The 23,250-nt window shown below is 40.0% G+C and overlaps 1 protein-coding gene and 1 pseudogene across 1 annotated transcript in view; one reads left to right on the forward strand and one right to left on the reverse strand.

The window, feature by feature from the left end:
- The window catches only part of ltbp1 (latent transforming growth factor beta binding protein 1), a 224,142-nt gene that overhangs the window by 12,232 nt on the left and 188,660 nt on the right, over positions 1 to 23,250 (forward strand). The window lies entirely within an intron of this gene.
- On the reverse strand, positions 1,799 to 21,874 carry LOC146315941 (E3 SUMO-protein ligase ZBED1-like; annotated as a pseudogene).

The raw sequence follows: 23,250 nt of genomic DNA on the forward strand, positions 1-23,250 counted from the left end.
TTAGTATTTTTTTGGACAGTTTAACATTATCAGTTAGTAAGCTGTGTCCAATTTTAACTGCTTTCTGAGTATTTTCTTTCTGATAGACTAGTCGACTAGTCTAAATTAAATGTTGTGTTTACCCGACAGAGAAAAGACAGGGAAAAGATTCTCTTCCCTTTCTCAGCGTTGGGCATCAAAGTTGCATCTCCTCAATTCTTGGCTGGGCTGGGTCTGCTGTTTTCTTAACCGTGCCAGTCGTTAGCTTCTCAGAGTGAAAATGGCTAACGTGGTTTCTCAAGTTAGTGGTATTTTCATGATGTTTGATTTTTGTGCGACAGACTTTACACAAAGCATGTGTCTTGGTTAGTTCGTTCTTCCCAGCAGGTTCATAAAATCTGAAATGTGCCCAGAGGTCTGCTTTGAAAATACCATGTGCGTTTTTTTATCACTTGCTCTTGATTCACCTCCTTCCATCATATTGCGCTTGCACAGTTCTCCCATAATTCAATACAATGTCACTACGGCGCTGGTTGCTACCAGGAAGGTATTTTTAATTGTAGATCTTAATTGTCCAGCCGTGGCTGGAAAATCAAAATGAAACTTCTCTCCGCTATAATCGATTATGTTCTGTCACTGCACTGATACAGAATCTTCCATGTCCGCCTCGCAAAGCATCTTAGAAACAATTAATTTTGACACCCCTATGTCACAATGTCTGGCTTGCCCACTTTCTGACCTTAAAGAGGACCTATTATGCTTGTCCTCATTTTATGAGCCATATACACCAATCAGGCATAACATTATGATCACTGACAGGTGAAGTGAATAACACTGATTATCTCTTCATCATGGCACCTGTTAGAGGGTGGGATATATCAGGCAGCAAGTGAACATTTTGTCCTCAAAGTTGATGTTTTAGAAGCAGGAAAAATGGGAAAGCGCAAGGATTTGAGCGAGTTTGGCAAGGGCCAAATTGTGATGGCTCCAAAACTGTTAAACTGCAGTACACTCAAAATATCATGTGCACATAGGTACTAAGAGTCCTTTGGTTTCACAGAGAGCATATTGGGATTTACACACACACACACACACACACACACACACACACACACACACACACACACACACACACACACACACACACACACACACACACACAAATTCCCTCTTTCAACTTCTCCTCCCCCTTGGGGGGAGTTGGTGTGTCTTCCTTAAGCTTGGGTCCTCTACCAGAGGCCTGGGAGTTTGAGGGTTCTGTGCAGTATCTTAGCTGTTCCTAGAATTGAGCTCTTCTGGACAGTGACCTCCGATGGTGTACCTGGAATCTGCTGGAACCACTCTCCTAGTTTGTGGGTCACAGCCCCCAGTGCTCCAATCACTACTGGAACCACTGTTGCCTTTTGTAGGAGCCATGAATGAGTTTCAAGGGATTTTTCTAGGTGTGTTGATTTAAATACTGGTGTTTGTTATTGTTTACCTTTGCGTGATCCTGTTAATGAGGTAATATGTAGGTCAAGTGGATATGGGCGGGGATGTTAAGTTAATATAGGCACCTGCTCACCTCCTTTGTGCGTGTGTGGCTAGCGTGAGAGAGGGTGAGCGGGGTCGCCGTATTTTTGTTGACCGCTATTTCCTTTGATCACTGTGATCATTTTGATTATGAGTTTGTGCACGGTATCATAAGTTGATAATTCTTTTTTCGTTAATAAAAGGTTAAATATATTTTCCGTATCTAAGTGATTTTTTTCGTTAAGCGCGTCACAAAGTGGAAGGCCCAGCCTCAGCCTCTCAGCGACTCTTTTGTTCTTTGAAGTCACTACACCTTTACTCCCCACATCTTCTCCAGGTCCTCTTTTAGCCCTTTGTATTTTTCGAGCTTCTCGTGTTCCTTCCTCCTGATGTTGCTGTCACTCGGGATTGCTACATCTATCACCACTGCCTTCTTCCGTTGTTTGTGGATCAACACAATGTCTGGTTGGTTAACCATCACCAGTTTGTCAGTCTGGATCTGGAAGTCCCACAGGATCTTGGCTCAGTCATTCTCAACCACCTTAGGAGGTGTCTTCCATTCTGACTGAGGGACTAGACACAAAAGAACAAGTTACTGTTCTTCTGTGTTGGGCGGCCTTGTTGTCAACAACAGGTTGAAGTGCAGTGACAGCTCTGCCACCACTCTTCAGAAAGAAAAATTGTATGAATTGTATATAGAAGTTCTTTACGTTCCAGTTGGGTCATCAGGGATTAATAATAAATTCACAAAACTGCCATCAAACTTTTCAGACAAAAGGAGGAAACACTTTCAACTCACTGAAGCACCTCAAAGACAAACCTCTGAATTATTTTACAAATGCAAGGTGAAGGTTTAGTAATAAAGTAATAAACAAAGCAAACCTTTCTTTCTAAATCTCTATACTTTGTCCTAAAGAGAAAATTATTGAGTAGTTGAAATGTTCATCTATCCCTCCCTGCGAGTGATAAATATTCAGTTCAGTAAGTGGAGCTGGGTTTTCATATACCTGCAGCCATAGTGCAGAATTTAGAAAATTTTAGAATTGTATTGTGGGTGCAAAAAGTGTGTGTGTACACTATGTTTTTTGTCTCAAATTTTCCTGTTTATTTATTTTTTTCTCCATTAATGCTCGGATTTTACCCATTCATTTTATTTTCGATATACACCTACGGCCACTTTATTAGGTACACCTGCTCAACTGCTTGTTAACGCAAATATCTAGTCAGCCAATCACATGGCAGCAACTCAGTGTATTTAGGCATGTAGACATGGTCAAGACAACCTGCTGAAGTTCAAACCAAGCATCAGAATGAGGAAGAAAGGTGATTTTGAGTGACTTTGAATGTGGTATGGTTGTTGGTACCAAACAGGCTCTTCTGAGTATTTCAAAAACTGCTGATCTACTGGGATTTTCACGCACAACCATCTCTAGGGTTTATAGAGAATGGTCTGAAAAAGAGAAAATATCCAGTGAGCAGCAGTTCTCTGGGCAAAAATTTGTTGATGCCAGAGGTCAGAGGAGAATGGACAGACTGATTAGACATGACGGAAAGGCAACAGTAACTCAAATAACCACTTGTTACAACCAAGTTAGAAGACCATCTCTGAACACACAACATGTCGAACCTTGAAGCAGATGGGCTACAGCAGCAGAAGACCACACTGGATGCCACTCCTGCCAGCTAAGAACAGGAAACTGAGGCTACAATTCACCCAGGCTCACCAAAACCGGACAATAGAAGATTTGAAAACATTGCCTGGTCTGGTGAGTCTTGATTTCTGCTGCGACATTCAGATGGTAGGGTCAGACTTTGGCATAAACAACATGAAAGCATGGATCCATCCTGCCTTGTATCAACAGTTCAGGCTGCTGGTGGCAGTGTAATGGTGTGGGGGATATTTTCATACTTTGCACCCCTTGTATCAAGTGAGCATTGATTAAATGCTGCATCGATTAAATGCCTGAGTATTGTTGCTGACCATGTCCATACCTTTATGACTACAGTGTACACATCTTTTGATGGCCACTTCTAGCAGGAAAACGCGCCATGTCACAAAGCTCAAATCATCTCAAACTGGTTTCTTGAACATGATTGGACTTCACTGTACTTCAATGGCCTCCATAGTCACCTGATCTCAGTCTAATAGAGCACCTTTGGGATGTGGTGGATCAGGAGATTTGCATCATGGATGTGCATGCCGATGTTTCTGTAACTTTTAGTCATCACGCAATGACCTCAAACAGATCCCTCCTCCACTCAGTCCTTACATCAATTAATATTGTCAAAGAGGGTCACAACCTGAATGAACAGTTTTGTTCAGGGACTGCCTTACACACAACCAACGTTGCCATTTAGTCACCATGTATAGCATTCTTTCACATTGTCAGTACAACCCCCACACCCTCACTGATCTTAACCATGACAGGCTTTCTTTTGATGTTCAGGAAAGACCTTAAAAGCCTAAAATTTCACCCTGTCCAATGTTACCAACAACAAGGAATCTGGGACATTTTCTGTGCCATGTTACAAATACTACACATGCAGATCTCTTGATCATGGTTTAAAAGGACCTCAGAAGACACAGCTAATCACAGATAAAGCAATGACTGGTTGTCCATCTTCGTTGTGTTCTCCCCTGCCAGAAATAAGTTAAAAATGTCAAATAAATGTTGAACATTTATTCATTGCTGTAGAACACAGATTGTTGTTGTTTGCCTCTTTTCTTGGCAGCTGTAGTTGACAACATGTGATTCAGCTATAGAGAACTCATCTGATTACGGAGAAATGATCAGGAGACATTCCAGTTCCTCCTCCAGACTCCACGCAGTCAAATGTTGGCAGATAATTGAATTGCAGGGGAGAATAGTGCTTTGTTGAATTTACCTAAAATGAAGATATCATGGTTTTCTCACAGACAGAATGCCTTTCTGACTTTCTGGAACTTCTTGGTTTACTTTCCTGAGAGAAAGCAAGACTGACACTAAAATGTGAGGAAAATACCAGTCTATGGAATGCAGCTTCCTCTGTAACTGCTTATATGTAAACTTAAATAATAAAACTGAGGCTCCTGTACAAGACAGATTCATATAATTTAGGTCTGCCACCAACAGTTATTTTCATCCTCAATTAATCAGCCTGTTATTTTCTTGATTAATTGATTAGTTGTTTAGCATAGAAAAAAATGAAAAATGTTGATACACATTTCTCAAAGTCCAAGATGACGTCCTCAAATGACTTGTTTTGCCCATAGCCCAAAGATACTCAGTTTTGTGTCATAGAGGAGTAAAGAAACCAGAAAATATTCATATTTAAGTAGGTGGAAATTTGACATTTTTTCTTAAAAAAAAATACTCAAATCATTTAATTGATTATCAAACTAGCGGGCAATTAATTTAACAATCAATTAACAATTGATTAATCAATTAATTTTGATGTAAGACATGTTCCAAGCCCCAGTCCAAAGTAATCCAGTAACTGGGCTGATCTGAGCATATGTTAATGGATCACTTGGGGTTCAAAAAAAGCTGATCAAATGCTGATGCTTTCTTTACTGTACTTTGCTGTGTTCTGTCCACCTCAGCCTGCTGAGTGTTGCAGTGCTGCTCTGTTCACCACAACCTTAAAGGGACAGTTCAAATTCTTTGAAGTGAGGTTGTATGAGGTATAGGGCTACACCTAATAATTATTTTTTAAACATTTCATTAGTTGTCTCGATCAGTCAGTTAATCCAAGGATTAAGTTGCTGATTAATCTAAAGATTATATTTATTATTTGATTAACATAACAATTAATTTACCCCAGATAAATATTTTGACATATTATTCAATCATAAATTAATATGAAAAATGGACACATGAAGCACATTAGAATAACCTGTCCCTCAATTTGGGAACCACTGCAATAAAGTAGTGTTGTCACGATAGTGGAAGTTCACATTTCGATACAATACTTTTAAAAATATCAATTTGATAACCGATTTTGATACTGCAGTCAAAAATGTACTCCGCATTAAGGCCATGAAATTTTTTTATTTATATTAAAAGATAAATGTAACAAGAAAATAACAGAAAATGAGACGTGACAAGAAGAAGACAAAAGAAGAAATGTAGGATTCAACTTGTCCACAAGGTGTAGTGTTTTAAAAAAGTAAACTGAATCTACAATAAATCATAATATGGAGTCATAATACTTGTAGAATGACAATACTTAAGAATTGCAATTCATATTGGATCATATTTTATGGAGGATATGTATTTTCTCTCCGATCCTCAACTTTAGGTGATTTATGAAGTTTCCTGTTGGACAAAGCCTTACTTGGTGTTAGTGGTTAGCTACTTCATCTGCTAACCGCTAGTTAGTGCCATGCAGCTGACTGCAGCTGGAACCTCAAACACTGGGGGAGTGCATGAATTACCAGCAGCAGTAGTTAATAGCAGTTTTTTAACAACAAGTTAAGTGTGTCCATGAGAAACTAAATCACACACATAAAGTCATTTGCAGTTTGCTGATAGAGGAACATACTGTTGCATTTCTGTCTTAAATATTCCACACTTAGATGACTGTGGCGAGGTTTGTTTGCTGCAGCCTGACCTCCAGGTGAATCCATGCTCTGACATGGCCCAGCAGCTCATTGTGACATGTTGATGCATGTTATGCAATTGATGCATTTCTATAATTGATTACATCAACACTATGCTGGTCTGCCACTGCCTCAAGCTGTTTGTTTGTTTGTCATTGTGTGACTTTGGCATTTGAAAGGTTACTTTGGATTCAAAGTCAAACAACTTATTTCTTTTGAACACCATCAGACTTGGTTGAGGTTTTGTTGAATGTAGCGGTGTTATGCTCAGCTCGTTGGAGAGCATAACAAAGACAGGAGGTCCACACAATAACAGCTTTAAACAAATAATTAATTCATTGAAAATGAAACAGCGTAGAGAACCAAATAACTAAGTATGGAAATCAGTGGTGTAATGAAGGTGTTGGGTGCTGTGTATGTGGGTGCTAACATAAACTATGTGTAAAAGGAAAGCCAAGGCTAAGCTAAACAAAGTCAAACCAAACAAAACCAGTGGGTGCCTGAAAGGCACCAGCCTTCCAGGTGGGAGAGAGAGAGAGCCATCTTGGATTCTCCCAAGCTTTTAAAGGCCCTGCCCAGGTAGAAGGGAAAGCAGAGGCAGGAACTGGAACTGACCTGAGGCCTGTGGCCGTCACAGCGTTGTGACTTGGTCATCCATAACATCTCGTAGTGATGGAGATTGGTGCTTCTGCCAGTGATGGGGAATGTATAAGTCACAAAATACTTAGTCTTGCAAAGCTAATTGTTAAGTTAATTAATTATTCAGAACTCCAGTGTGTGCTGCACTGTGCCCTTGTGATTCAGTTCCAACAATATATTTAATGTTTAAAGTAATTGACTTTATTGTTTTTTGTAAATATACACTCTTCAGTGTTTCCCCTATGGCAGGGGTGTGAAACGCATTTTAGTTCAGGGGCCACATACAGCCCAATTTGATCTCAAGTCAGTCGAGCCAGTAAAATTAAAGCATAATCTATTGATTATTCTGGCGATTAATCGAGTAATCAGAAAAGAAATATTGTGTGTTCTGCATTTTTTTTTCATTGTGTTTCATTACATTACTTTTGCTTTATTTAAGAACAATAGTAATTAACAAAAGAGAAAATAAGACGGGTCTATTAAATGAACAACTATAAATTGCTAAAGTAAAAATACTCAGTAAAGTAACTTTACTTTTAATGTAGATTTATTTTTACTGTTTTTACTTTACTTTCTACTTTTTTTTCAAGTACAAAGGTAAAAGTAAAGGTAGTAATGTCTGCAGAAACCACAAACAGAAGATGGAACTAACTCTTTTAACTGAAACAGTCACCAGAATGTTTTGTTAACATGTTAAAATCACAACATTTTTCTTCTGGAGCAGGACAGACGCTCCCAGACCCCCAGAGGACAGGGGACTGGTTTACCAACATGCCACCTTTTTCTCCTCTTATGAGTTTGCAGGTCTGTATTTAGTCAATAAAAAATACCAATAAGAAAACCATTAAAGTACAACAACAGCAATAAAAATGTTGATTTTTCAAAAAAGGAAATAATAACATACAAGATTTTTAAATTGTAATTAGGTAATTTTATATCGTGGTATTAGTGTTTTTACTTAAACAAAGAATCTGAGTATTTTTTCCATCACAGCAGGTCAGTGATCAGTGTTTCAGTGACTCTCTGTGGATCAGTGAATAGTGTTTTATGTATGGCGGCCCGCCACATTAAAAACATCGCACCTTTTTTCGTTGTGTCTAGAAGGTAACTCTTTATTTGCACAACTCTCGCGAGATTTGTGTTCGTTATTTCTACTAAAATAATCAAACTTGCACGATCTTTCGCGGGTCTAGGGTTCCCTTCTAGACACGACCCTCTCTGTCTCTCTGTCAAACTACAGACAGCAGACTGTCTGTAAACAGCACGATGTCACACTCTGCAGTCACCCAGGTTTGGTTTGTCACCAACTTTGGCATTTTTATTTTTTTAATCAGTCCGAGAAGACGACGGTATCAATGATTGATTAGTGATCAGTCTGTCCTCCTCTCCTCCCTCACCTGTTCACTCTGCTGTGAGAAGATCTGAAAGTTTCTCACAGAGAAACACAGACTCTTCTGTTTTACGTATAGGCCTCCTTATACAGTTGTTTAAATTTATAAGTGCATCTGGTTGGTGTTGATGTCATTAACCATCACGTTAGTTTGTTGTAATAAACTCTCTTGGTTTAGTCTTTTTGTCTTTATAAAACATCCTGCTGATGAAGAAAGTCAACAGATCAGATACAGACAGGGTCAGAGAATCACACTGACCTCCTCTGTGTCTGTACTGTACGTGTGTGTATGGAGGAACTGCATTGACACAGAGAGGAGAGATGCTGCAGCCCTGTGACAATAAATTAGATCAAAATTGAAATGTCGGCACTCATCAATACTCTGGTCTTTAATAACCCCCATATGAGAAACACAGTGTGCTGTACAGTTGTTCAAATTTAAACGGATTTTAGTCATCAAGTTACTCGACTTACTCTAGGAATCGTTTCAACCCTAAAATTAATGTGTCACACTTTGCAAAATCATCCCACAGGCCGGACTGGACCCTCTGGCGGGCCGGTTTTGGCCTGCAGTCTGCATGGCTGTGTAAGACCGAACTCGGTGAGTGAATTGATTAATGAAGATGGATGGATGGATGGATGGATGGATGGATGGATGGATGGATGGATGGATGGCAGGCAGAGCGCCAGGATTTTAATTTTGGGTGGGCCACGGTAACTTCGGTTGGGCCTTTTAATTACAAAGGTTAACACTGTTTCCAACTGGTAATCTCACTTTAACAAAAATCACTGGTATCATACTGTGGATAGCGACGAGCACTTCCAGTTGATTATGACACTTTGAAAATCTTTTTAACTGTTTCAGTCTGCAGTTTATATTTATTTCAAATGGCACAGGATATCTCCTTATCTATGTTTTCACTATGGATTATGTAGATCAGTATATCAATTCAACTGTCATTTTACTTCTTGTAATGCATTTTCATTTGATCTGGCTGGATTACTCTTTAAATTGATTGTAAGGAGAGAGAAATGAAGTGATCAGAATGATGGGTGAGCTACAATGACTTTTAACAGGAGAGAGAGAGAGCGTGGTGCGATGTGCTGTTCATTCATAAACTATTTGTGCTGTTAAAGTCATCTGAAGACATTAAGTCAGGCAACAACATTCAGCTCTACCTCCTGTATCATCCACATTTTATAGATGTTCTAGTTTTAATGAAAAATGCATTTGCATGTATAAAATAAAACAATGATAAGCTTTCCTCAGTACACCGGTCATCATTTCTGCTGAACAACCGCCATAGTGTGACATGCGTGCGCAAGTGTAACGTATCTGGTACGACAAATTATGGCCCACTATGATTGGTCCAGACCTCACATGTGATACTAGCCGAATAAATGTTGTCTTTTTGTCAAATGGAAACAAAGCTAGGGGAAACACTGCACTTTCTGAATTTGCTGTCAATGAACATCAGCAACAACTTCTTTTTATTTTCTCTCCCACATGTATACATAACTGTATGACAATTCTGAGGGGACACACTATCTCAAATACATCCTTACAATGTTAGGATAGTAGAGAGCTCAGTGGTTGATGCCTGTCAGACTAGTATTTACTGTTATTAATGGAGTCTTCACATATGTGACAGTTACCCATGATGCCATGGGCACTAATCCAGCCCCATACCATCACAGATGCTGTCCTTTGAAGTCAGCGCTGGTGGTCGATTTCCTCTTTTGCCTGGAAGACACGATGTCCATGATTTCTGAACTTGAAATGTGTACTCAGCCATCTGTGTTTACTGTTTACTGACAACAGTTTTCCAAAGTGTTCTTGAGCCCATGTTGTATCTTTAATAAATATAATTTAATGAATTTTTTAGGCCGTGTTATGGATTGTAGATTGTGGAATTCCTGAATTCTTGGCAGTTTTTGCAGAAATGTTGTTCTTAATCTCTTTGACTAGGCTGAAGTGGTGAACCTCACCGCATCCATGCTTGTGAAGGACTGAGCCTTTGGAGGATGCCCCTCTTGAAGCCAGTCATGTTACCAGTTATTCTTTTTTACATGTGCAATGCTCCCAACAGGTGTTTTTAAGCTCTCTGCAACTTTCCCAGTCTTTTGCTGCCATTCTACCAAATTTTTTAAACATGTTACCGGCATCAAATTCAGAATAAATGTATATTCACAATAAAAGTTTATCAGTTTTAACATTAAATATCTTGTCATCGTACAGTATTCAGTTGAATACAAGTCAGAAAGTGTTTACAAATCATTGCTTTTAGATTTATGTTTTACACATCGTCCCAACTTATTTAGAATTGGGGCTGTATACCAAACATACACGCATATATCTACAAATGAGTACCAAAGCAGTTCAAAAAGGTGCTATATGGTGCACATAAAGTGTACTAAAAGCACTATTGATCCTCATTCTTGAATCCATTTTGGGTGCAACCATGTAAGATGTTTGGTATGTCCCGATGTGCTCTCTGGGTCAAGATCACATGCTGGGCCTGACAGAGCAAGTTTGTGCAAAAATGACTGAAAAATGAAAAAAGTTGCCAAGACAGTAAAAACTTTAAAGACTGTTGAAAATAAAAACAACAACAAAAAACCCCAAGAAACATCTTTTCCCCATGTGGGCTGGTTTGAAGAGCACCTGGCAACTTGCTGACTCGAGTGGTTTGCTGCTCATTGCCCAGTGGCCAAGCCCATTACAGCTCATTATTGTGTCCATCAGCAGCACTGACACTGGAGGGCTGTGTGCTGAGTGCAGGTGTTATGAAGTGAAAGGGGAGGCACAGGAAATGTTCAGCAATGTGCCAGACACCTCAGTTCACAGGGCAATGGGGCAGTCACATCGATTAAGATGTGATTGCAGCTGGGTATTGTGTCTGGATGATGTCCACACTCTCATTTCACCACCACTGCAGATAAAAGCTCTCAGAATGACTTCTACAATAGAATGATTTCCTGCAGTGAGCGCTAATGGACCACTGTAGATAGCAACATCACTCAGTATTCTGCAGCGCTGGTCAATCTCTTTGTCAACAGGAGAGGCTGATTTTCTTTGATAAGATCTACGTTGTTGTTTCCTCAATCTCATTTTAATGGCTTTCTGTTTAGATAATGAAAGGATAAATTGGTTTTGAAGATAGGAACTTTTGAAGACAGCTGAGCCAGAGATTGAACACACTTCTGAAGGTTATGACATACCAAGGAAACACAAAAATACATAAAGAAGTCAATAGGAGATGGCTGGTTTTATGAAACACTAAACAAATTTGATAAAATTATAAATGTTGTTTCACTTCATTCATTCACCCTGCCATCATGTTCTTCTTTGCCAACTCAAAGACAACAAAGAGCATGACCCGTTAGTGTCAGTCAGTCATTTACCATGACCACAGAACTGCCAGTGGTTGCCAGGAACCCCTCATGTGTTTCCCAACCATTGTAGAAATGTACATGTTTACGGGTTGTTATTTCTGTAAGTTGACTTAAAACATCCTGTACAACTTCTTCCAGCTGATCTACACTTTTTGATTGGAACATTTTTACAATATATTACCATAAGATTAGATAAGCCAGGAGACCTGAACAAAATTATAAAATGACCATGACATGTCATCAGAGATGAAGGAAACATGCTAAGTTGAAACACTGGCTTCTCTGACAAGAAGGCTACAGCCAGCCTGTTCTCCTTTGAAATTTCCATTCCAGTGTAGAATGTCTACTTTTGTTTTTACTTTACTTGGAGCAGCAAACAATCCGAATTGTGTTCACTGAATGAGTTAAAAAATTGCAAAATTGTGGCAAAATTGCTAAAGAAAGTTGCAGTTTTTTGGTATAGGTCATTACAAATCAAAGGCAATTTTTTTCCAGGGAGAACAAAACTGCACTCTGTTCTGAGTGTTCTAACGAACCTTGCCAAAAAGGCTCAGAATTACAAAAATTATAGACATCTGCTTTATGTGTAAATGAAGAAGTGCACTAGGTGGGTATTCCACAAAGAAGCAGAATCTATTTGGAGCTCAAACTCCAAAAAGTCAAAACAGAAAAAAATATATAAGTGCAGACCATTGATAAATTTCAATAACAATGTCAAATGTGTTCTTTTTAGTGCTTGTGAAAAAATAACAAAAATATAAATCCAGAAAAGTAGAGAATAATAAAATGAAACATTGAGTTGGTTCATAGAGACGTACAAGTATGACGTTGGTACGCATTACTGCCCTGATTGATGGAACTCATTGGAATCTGCCATGATTGTTCAAATTTGTGGGAAAGTTGCAGAGTTTGGACAAACTTGCAAGGTTGCACAGAATTAATGGGGATTGGTTGAATTTGCGACTTGCTACGACCGCAACATCACAACTTGTTACGGGGACTGCAAAGTATCATATTGCACTTTTAGGTTGGTAGGTTCAGTGTTTGCGGAGCCTGCAGGCAGCCTGCCTGGGCTTCAACTCTGATGAGGAGGGGGCCGGGGCAAACAACTCCAACTTGGGTGTTACATATTTCACTTTTAGCAAAAATTTTGTTTACATTTTCAAAAGATCATGATGGAGACCTAACTTACTCATTTCTATTTTGCCCTCCTTGTCATCCTTTCATTCCTCTGTGTTAAAAGGAAGTTTTTCCTCATCATTATCACTTTAGTGCTCGCTCTTAGAGGGAAAAATTGGGTCTCTATATATAATGTTATAAAGAGTACAGTCTAGACCCATTCAATATGAAAATACCCAGAGATAACTTCTGTTATGGTTTGGTGCTATACAAATAAAATTTCACTGAACTGGCAAGTTTTAGCAAGGTTTTATAATATGAGATTAACCCTACTAAAAAAATTGCAGTGATGAGATGATGAACTCAACCTCGTAGTACGTTATCGTGAATAACTATGATAGAATTTCTGTTGTGTCATTGTTGGCCAGTGGAGAGATAAGTGCATCTCTTGCCCAGAGGATCAGTGATAGATTCTCAACAGTCTTATCAAAGCTAATCTGACCTCTGAGGGCCAGCAGTGACTCAGATAATGTGGAATTCAATACCTCATATATCAATGTCATATATTTCCACTGCTACCTACTTCTGAATTCAGTGAACATCTGTCCCAGCCACATGCAAGGTTAAACAGGCTGTTGCACTCACCCATAAAGTCTGAGCAATTTTCTTTCCTCCTCTTTGGAATTCTTAGCTCTTGCATCAAGGCAGTGACACAAAGAAAATCATTATGCCTCCCAGTTTCTGCTTCTCACTTTGGGTCCTTAGTACATGAACACAGCCGCACACACCCAAAATATTTTTAACTCTTGCAGACTCCTAGCTGACCTTGGAGTGGATATGGAAGGGCTCCCTGAGCACCAAGCCCAGCGTGGTTTGATCAAACAAAGCACAAACATCAGCATAGCTGATCTGTTTCCTGTTCCCAGCTAACAAGTAAATTACCGTCACTTAGTCCATCACCCTCATCACAGAACGGAGCTCTTATGTAGCTGGCCTCTGCCTGAGAGAGAGTGAGAGAAAAAACTATTCACAGAACAGATGGCAGCCTCAGCTCCAGGCCAGAGAGAGAGGTGAGGGAAATGAAAACTATTTACGTTTGTCGGAAAAGAAAGCAAAAAAGCTTCACCCAAAGTGGAAAATTAACTATGGAGTTATTTCAAAACGCTAACATAACTTAGCTTGGGGGGGCAGCAATGATGTCATTTCTGAGGTAATCACTCAATGGAAGAGGGGTGTAACTCAACTAAACTGTTAGACGTTGAAAGTAGGGACACATCATTTTTGGTCAGAGATTGCTGAGACTATATATTGTGCTGTTAATGCCCTGGAATTTGAACATCTCCATGCTATTTAGTCTGTTACACTTACATCTGACATGTAAAAAAAAATATTATTTTCCAAGTTTAAGTGATTTAGTTAACTGGTGAATACTGACACAAAAATGTGCTTTTGGCCACTTGTAAACAGTCCTGACAGTGCCAACCTTCTAAAAGTGTTAGGAGAACTCTGACATTCTCTTACTTTCATGACATCTGAGGTAACAGGAACCCATAGACTCCAAAATAAAATAAGATGAGGTATGTCTGGTTAATATAGCTGTCACAATAAAGAAGTTTCATATAGTTTCATATAGATATCGATAATTATTGATCATGTTGCTTGTGACTGATAACATGTTGTGTACTTTGAAGGGTGGAAGTGGCTGAAGCTATACAAGAAGTTTGTTGTATTACCAGCGTTGGTCAGGGTGCTATTCCTGCAGTTTACACACAACGCTGTTGTGATAGTTGTTGATCCATCGATTCAGTTTCTTCTGCTTATCAGCGGTTGGATCACAGTGGCAGTAGGCTGAACATGACGTCCTTCTCCCCCACAACGCTTTCCTGCTCATCAACCTCAGCCTGCTTCTTTCAACGTGAAAGACCAGTGCTTCTACTGCAAGCTCCCTCCGTATGAATGAGCCTCCCTCTGAAAGTTGTCAGACTTAAAACACCAACGCCAGACCACCACACCAGTGAGGTGACCTGCTGTTTTTCATCTGTACTTATTTTGTCACTGTTTCTGTTCATCTCACATGTAACACCACAGTATTTCTCACGTGTTGACGGGGCAACCGAAAAACACATCAGTGAAATGATTGGCTGGTTCACTGACCATAACTCAAGAATGTATATGCTAAATATGACAGAATTTCACGCAAATGGTTAATAGGATAAAATGAGGTGATGACATGTTATAACCAAAAGGTCAAAGGTCAACTTCACTGTGACATCATGATTTTCAGCTCTCTATCAGTCCTCTGTTCTCCTCTGTAAAAATAGTCTCTAAGTGAAGACAGCATGTTTCTACAAGGACATTATTCATTGGAATCACACCTTTAGTAAGAACTTCCATCTTTCCCAAAAAATCTGCATAATAGTGTTACACAATGCAACAAAGATACTGGAACTTCAAGTTTCTGCTAAGACAAGGGGAGACTGAAATTACAATTCATTGTTTCCCCTAGCCTTTTTGCTTTGGGGGGGGGGGCTGGGCTGGAATAAGCGTGGTCCATTGTTGGGGCCCTCGCCAAAGGCCCCTATTACCATGATTACAGAGCATTTGGACCTGAATAAACAGTTAACACTTATGTGTTCACATTTTTTATTTTAGCAATGGAACACTGTTTTTATTCATTCATTTACTTATTTATGCATCTATCCATCCATCCATCAGGGGTGGCGTTATGGGTGGGCCTAATGGGCCTGGGCCCACCCACTTCTACAACTGGCCCACCTTTAATGACTGGGAGAACATATATTTTCTCAATTTTTATTTTTAATTATTAAAATAAGCATTTTAATACACCCCAAAAGACAACATTTATTCAGCTATTATCACATGTGAGGTCTGGTCCATGTCTGCATGTCACAATATGGTGGTTGTTGAAGTGATGACCGGTGTACTGAGGAAAGCTTATCATTGTCTTATTTTATACCTGCAAATGCATTTTTCATCAAAACTAGAACATCTATAAAATGTAGACAATACAGGAGGTCGAGCTGAATATTCCTGCCTGACTTGATTGTCTTCAGATTACCGCGCTCTCTCTCCTGTTAAAAGTCATTGTAGCTCACCCATTATTCTGATCGCTTCGTTTCTCTCTCTCCTTACAATCAATTTAAAGAGTAATCCAGCCAGATCAAATGAAAATGCATTACAAGAAATAAAATTACAGTTTTCTTAATGCATCGATACACTGATCTACTTGATCCATAGTGAAAACATAGATAAGGAGATATCCTGTGCCATTTGAAATAAATATAAACTGCAGATTGAAACTGTTAAAAAGATTTTAAAAGTGTCATAATCAACTGGAAGTGCTCGTCGCCATCCACAGTATGATACCAGTGATTTTTGTTAAAGTGAGATTACCAGTTGGAAACAGTGTTAACCTTTGTAATTAAAAGGCCCATCGGAAGTTACCGTGGCCAACCCAAAATTAAAATCCTGGCGCCGTGCCATCCATCCATCCATCCATCCATGCATCCATCTTCATTAATCAATTCACTCACCAAGTTCACTCTTGTACATGCAGAGTATCTACAGTCTGACAGTCATGCTGGATCAAAGCCAGACTGACGGTGGTGACCCGTCTGCAGCTTTTTACTGTGTGCTTCGGTGGGAGGGCTGAACAGGTGTGTTTGGGTCTAGTCGTGGTGACGTTAACAGGGGCAGGAGATCGGCAAGCGCTGTGGTCGGGGCTGGGAGAGATGCTCCCATTTTGGCTAACACTGGCCACAGAGCTACCTGTGCTTCCCGCCTCGCCACGTATGGTTCACTTAAAAAATACAGATATTGTTGCTCGGCGGGGCGAACAGCTGGGGAACCTCTGGTCGTCCATTTACAATTTTTGTTTGTTTGTTGTTGTTTTTTACCGTAACGGTGGGAAACTGTCTCTCCTCCGCTCTCTGAGTGTGGGTGGGTGTGTCTGTACCGGTGCATCAGTGTGTGCTGTGAGAGAGGAGTGAGGGGGGAGACCCGCCCGTCACAGAGGAGAGGAGAAATGCATTGAAATTAATGTAATGAAACTATAGCAATGCTTTAGACTCTAAAATCGCACAAATTAGAGTTAGTTTTTTTGATAAAAAGAACACATGTTATCGGCCCTTATAAAATATAAATTAAATAATAGAATTAAAAAAAACTACAACTGGGCGTCCTGTTGGCAGGCTGGAAGCGTCTGTTGGGAGGGCGGGGCGCCCTGCCAAATACACTATAGGGTAGGGCTGAGCGGTATGACCCAAAATTCATATCACGGTATAAATTGAATCCCTTCACGGTAACAGTATATATCGCGGTATAAATGTTGCGGTGTAAAACTTATAATGGAAGTGTTTCTGAATGGATTTTGTAGTCCCTTAGCAAAACTAAATTGATTTAACAACAACAACAAGCTAAGAAAGCTAAGATATGTCATTTTTGAGCATTTATTGGGCAGAAGAACAACAGAAGTAAGGATAGTGCCTCAGAAGTACAAAAAATCTTACAAAAGTAAAGTGGATATTGTAAACAGTACTTCAAGTAAGAGAGGTTTTCTATAAGGCAAATGGCAAAAACAGTGAAAAGGTTCTGTAATCCTGTAAAAATCTGTAAAAGATACCTAAGTAAAGAATGTGAGTATTTTTTCCATCACAGTAGATCAGTGATCAGTGTTTCAGTGACTCTCTGTGGATCAGTGAATAGTGTTTTATTTATGGCGGCCCGCCACATTAAAAACATCGGCACCACGACATGATTTTCTATTTTTGGAGCTGCGCAGCTTTTTCAGTCGTGTCTAGAAGGTAACTCTTTATTTGTACAACTCTCGCGAGATTTGTGTTCATTATTTCAACTAAAATAATCAAACTTGCGCGATCTTTCGCGGGTCTAAGGTTCCCTTCTAGACACGACCCTCTCTGTCTCTCTGTCAAACTACTGACAGCAGACTGTCTGTAAACAGCACGATGTTACACTCTGCAGTGTTTCACACAAAGACTTTATTTGTGTGGACACCCAGGTTTGGTTTGTCACCAATTTTGTCATTTTTATTTTTTTAAACGGTATCAGTGATTGATTAGTGATCAGTCTGTCCTCCTCTCCTCCCTCACCTGTTCACTCTGCTGTGAGAAGGTCTGAAAGTTTCTCACAGAGAAACACAGACTCTCCTGTTTTACATATAGGCCTCCTTATACAGTTGTTTAATTTTATAAGTGCATCTGGTTGGTGTCGATGTCATTAACCATCACGTTAGTTTCTGTTGTAATAAACTCTGTCATTAACAACAGTCTCCTCCACATGCAGCTTCTCTGCAGTTGGTCTGTGTGTCTCCTGATCAGCTAAACCAGCGCCGGAAAAACTAGAAAAGTTGTGCCAGTTAAAATAGAAGCATCCCGTAAAAAAATAAAATCTATTAATAATTTACTGGTTATAGGTCCGGATCCGTATAGGACGGCGTCTGGGTCCGGACTCGGACCACGGCCCACCTGTTAGGGACCCCCTGTCGTAGACTGAGCCGGTGTTTGAGCTGAGCGCAGGCTCTGGCTCTCTGCATACTTGAGCACGTTTTGATTTCAAATGGGAAAATAAATTGCTCGTGTTAGCTTTGTTGGCGGTCACAGTTACTCCACACATCTTGCAGATGACATTTTTCTGCTCAACATCCAACTTTTTAAACCCGAACCACATCCATATCACGGATGTAGCACAGTTTTTTTTTTTTTTTTTAACCAGCCCCTCCTTCTCTGCCGTTACTGTGCTTGAGGCCATTTTCACACAGAGGCAGGTGCAATGATGTCATCGACGGTATGACGGCAGAGCGCAAATCTCTACCATGGCCAAATTTATATCGTTTCTACTGTCATACCGTGTATACTGCGCAGCCCTACTATAGGGGAAACACTGCAATTTAATTAAATAACAAGTAGCAACATCAAATAACAAGCAATAAAAGTCTCTGCACCATCATAATTTTAAAGCGAGTGGGACCAACTGAAAAAAAAAAACAGATGCTACTGCATACTGTAAAACAGAAAAATGCCAGATGTAGTCAAAGACAGTGACACTGTTTTAGCCAAAGTGCCACAAGTGTGTCTTTAAAGATAAACTCACTAATAAGGAAAAAAAATCTATAATTATAAAGCCTAATAAATCTAAACAGACCTGCAAAGTGCACACGGGACAGGATCACAGCTGTCAGCTGATTGTCTATCAGATGAGTCAGCATGACAGGTGGAGCAGCTGTAGTGTTTGTGTCTGCGTGTTTGTTATGATCCAGAAAAACAATGATTAAACAATTATGATCTATAACATATAAAATATACAAGACACTATATTTGAGCACACGAGTCGGCCTGAGCTGGACAGAAAAACTTACGTGTGCTTCTATCTGAGCTGGTTGGATATATCTGTGCGTAATTTTGCACACTTCAAACTTCAGAAACTCTCTGATTTTTTCATAGTGGGACAGAGGAGCGAGGATGGGAGGAGGAGATGAGGATTAGGTGGGAGAGGAGAAGAAGGAGGAGCACGGACAGTTGTGTGTCTGCTCCTTCACCTGGCTCAGGTGGGCCAGCAGAACTGGGAAGATTCGCAACTAGACCAGATCGGTTCGCCTCCCCTCTCTACTGCACCATCTCTCTCCCCGCTCCTCAGCCAGCAGAGTTAATAATGATTAGAGCTGGGTATTGATTCAGATTTCCCAAATCGATTTGATTCGATTCACAAGGGCCCGATTCGATTCGATTCACGATTCGATTTGATTCGATTCGATTCGATTTCGATTCAGTTAGGAATATTTCAGTCACAATACCAATTTTACTTGAATATGGAAGAGATTATCAGAAAACTAATGCTGTAAATAGTAGAAGAACCCTATAACTTGGTGCATTATTAAAAATATTAATGTATTAAACATTAAGAATTGAGCCCAAACCCGTTACATTAATCATGTACTTTTTATCAAACATGACCTGACCAAAACACTCAAATTTAATAATTTAAATCAAATCAAGTCAAAAGGCAGGCAGTGTAAATAAGGTGGCTACAAAACCATTGTAAACTGAGGACATTCACTTTGCTGCCTGTGACTGTCTCACAAACCTTTTTGTGCAATATGCGACAGTGGTTGCAATGTAAACCTAACAACTGTATCAGAAGAGAAACCAAAAGAGACAAACAACCATATAAATTAATAAAAAATTAACAAATAAAAGTAAACAACCAGAAAGTAAAAAGGCTCTGAATTGTCTTATAGTGCAATAAGTCAGGTTTTTGGTACATGTTGGAAAAGTCTTGTAAATTCTTGTGAACAGTAAACTTCAAGTATAAAATAAGATACTGAAAAAGCCCTCTGTCTTACAAAATGTTTAGTGAAATTTTATATTGCTTTTGAGGCATTTTCATCCTGAACTCTGAACTCCCCCTTGTGTCTGATTTCTGTCAGACTGTCACTGCATTCAAAAAATCACAAGAAAGAAATATCACACAAAAATATTTGACAAGGGCTCTGAATTACTTATGACAATAGTGTAATAAATCATGTTTTTGGAATATGTTAATGAACAAGGGCATTAAACTCAAACTGTCCATGAAACGAAAGCCCCTTCATGAGTGTGTTTTCTCACTTGTTGTAGACTGTAAGATTTTTCTGCAAGAAAAGGAGCTGATCTACATGTTGTGGAGTGAGGCAGCTCCTTTTTGCTGTAACGATATCGCCAGCGGTTGAAAACACTCTCAGATGGGACACTGGTCCCGGGTATACAGAGGTACCGCTTTGCTTGGCAAGCCAAAAGGGGATACTCCCCAGCTTGCACCTTCCACCAGTTCAATGGATTTTCAGAAAGTGGAACATGTGTTACTTCCCTGTATCTTTTCACTTCTTCCTGTGCCTTGTCAGACAGGGTTTTGTGTGATACAGTGTCTTTTGGCATGTAGGCTGACCCAAGGAGAAACATCAGTGCAGAAGATTCTTTTGGCCTCTTTGGTGGAGTAGGCTGAAGGGAGCTGTCTCTCTGCTGTACAGGCACAGTTTCCTCAGCTGCATCAACAGCAGATTCTTCCTGTTGAAAGATGAAAATATTCAGAAATAAATTTAATTGGAAAATCAATTAGGAACTCACTGTGGAATTCAGCTGTTTAATATTGTTGCTAATACAAATAAAAGTATTTAGAATTTATATTCAAATACTGCAGTGTACAAGAACAGTTATTTATACTTATATATTTGTACTGTTACTTACATTAGATGCCTCTGTCTCCAATTGCTCCCCACTAGCAGCTTCAGTCATCAGTCTAGACAATGTGTCGTCACGGGCTTCATCAGACAAGAAAGGCAGGGCCTTGAAGCGAGGATCTAATGCTGACGCTACATACAGCTTGTCCTTCAGGGCTAAAGAGATTTAACATATTTAAGTCATATTTATATCATAATATTGGATTTTTGTTATACGTATGCATGCACAGAAAACAGACACTTAAGCATACCTTGAATTTAAGTTGTCATATGCAGCAGTCTTGGCGTCTTTAATCACTGTGGAGTTGTGGGGGATACAGCTCATCTGGTCCAGCAGCTGCGCATGCAGAGGTGCAATGACGGATAGAGTTGGGGACCTCTCCTCAGACATTACCAGCGTGGCTGCTTTCAGTGGCTGCAGAGCTTTCACCACATCTTCTGCGACTGTTATGTCAGCCTCTGTCAGAGTGCAGAGATCCTTTCATTTCTGCGTACTTCAGGTGACAGTAGAGCTGCTGAGATTGCTGGTTACTGCTCGAGGAAACGGTCCAGCATCTCCAGTGTGCTGTTCCACCGTGTCACCACATCAATCACCATCTTATGTACAGGCAGACCCAATAACCTTTGCTTCTCTTTAAGCTTGTAGCTTGCCGTGGTGCTACGATGAAAAAATGATGCGATGTGCCTCACTCTGCCGAGCAGGCACGCAACAGCTGGGACTTTGAGAGCTGCTTGCGAAGCTAAATTGAGTAGATGTGCGAAACAGCCGACGTGTAACAGGTCCACCATGTTCACAGCACGTACAATATTCGCAGAATTGTCTGTTACGATGGCTGGCTCTTTGTCTGTCAGCTCCCATTCTCCTATCGCTTCGAACAACAGTTCAGATAAATTACTCGCCGTGTGGCTGGTTTCAACTGCCCTAGTCTGTAAGACATGAGAAACGAGGTTCCAGTCACTGTCGATGTAGTGAGCAGTAATGGTCAGGTATGAATCAGTTGCTCTGGAGGTCCAGGTCAGGGTGACTCTTGCTGCTGACTTAAGCGATGCTGCGATGCTGTGTTTCACATCTGAATACATGTTTGGGACTGTCACTTCACTCAACTGTTTGTGTGTCAGTAAAATGTAGCGTGGCTCCAGAGTCTTAATAAGGCTGCGGAAACCATCATTTTCAACAACGCTGTATGGTCGTATGTCCTTGCATATGAATGTTGCGACAGCCTCGGTTATTTTCTGGGCTCGAGGAGAGTTTGCTGGTAACTTACATACAAATGCCTTCTCCAGCTGGGTTTGTTTCGGATCTGACGTCTTTGCAGACTGCGTTTCGAGGTGATGTCTCGTTAAATGATTTCGGAGATTCATTGTGTTTCCATAATATTTCACCTCCATGTTGCATATCTTGTTTTGCTCTTGTCCAGTTCATTGCTGCCTTCGTGTTTTCTAAATCCAAAATGCATCCAGACATCTGCTTTCAAGTTTATTGGTGGTGCACTCATGGCTCCCGCCATGTTGTTAACAATGCTTGTCGCCTGGTGACGAGATCTCGCGAGAAGTGCTGGTCACGCGAGACTACTCTGGGCCATACTACACACAGTAGAAAAGACATTAAATAATTGATTTTGGGATTTTATGAATCGATATCGGGCCATGCACAGGAAAATCGATTCAGATCGATTAATCGATTTTTTAAACCCAGCCCTAATAATGATAATGATGATAATAATTAATTATAAAATACAACATACTTTCAAGGTGCTTCAGGTTAGAATATAAGCAGTTGCATATCTGCATGACATTTGCAGTTCATTTATTGTATGAGTTTTTGCAGGCGTTAATGTAAACTATTTACACATGAAGTTGTTTTGGAGACATCCTACTGTTTCCATATATTGTGTGCTCTCGCACTTTCACTCCTCGAACCAGGAGATCTGTCAAATCTTTTCTCTTTGTTTCCTCCTGGTAAATCCGCCGTCATGCTGCCACTCGCGCTGCTTTCTTAAAGGTGATGAGAGCTGACTTTCTGATTGATTTATTGCATGTTTGGCTTAAACTCGCCTGTGAATTAATGAGAGCACATGGACACACCTGATAGGTGTATCCCACTAAAGGGTGGGGCAGGGCAAAAATATCACTCCTGCCCCTGGCACAAGACGACAAATGTGGATTTGAACACACCTTGAATAAATGAAATCCATTGCGCCTTGCACTTTCCACTTGCACTTTAGATTAGCATAAAATAGGGCCTGCAATGTGAACCAACTAAACTATTGACCTGTTTTTAAGTGTTTAGTATTATATTCTCTTCGAGAAAGTGGTGATTTATCCACAACTTTATCATCAAAGCACTAGGACAAAATCATTGTTGCATGACTTTGTTTTTGA

The sequence above is a fragment of the Lutjanus erythropterus genome, chromosome 14 (genome assembly GCF_056507025.1).
Source record: "Lutjanus erythropterus isolate fLutEry1 chromosome 14, fLutEry1.hap2, whole genome shotgun sequence".
Taxonomy (NCBI): Eukaryota; Metazoa; Chordata; class Actinopteri; order Lutjaniformes; family Lutjanidae; genus Lutjanus; species Lutjanus erythropterus.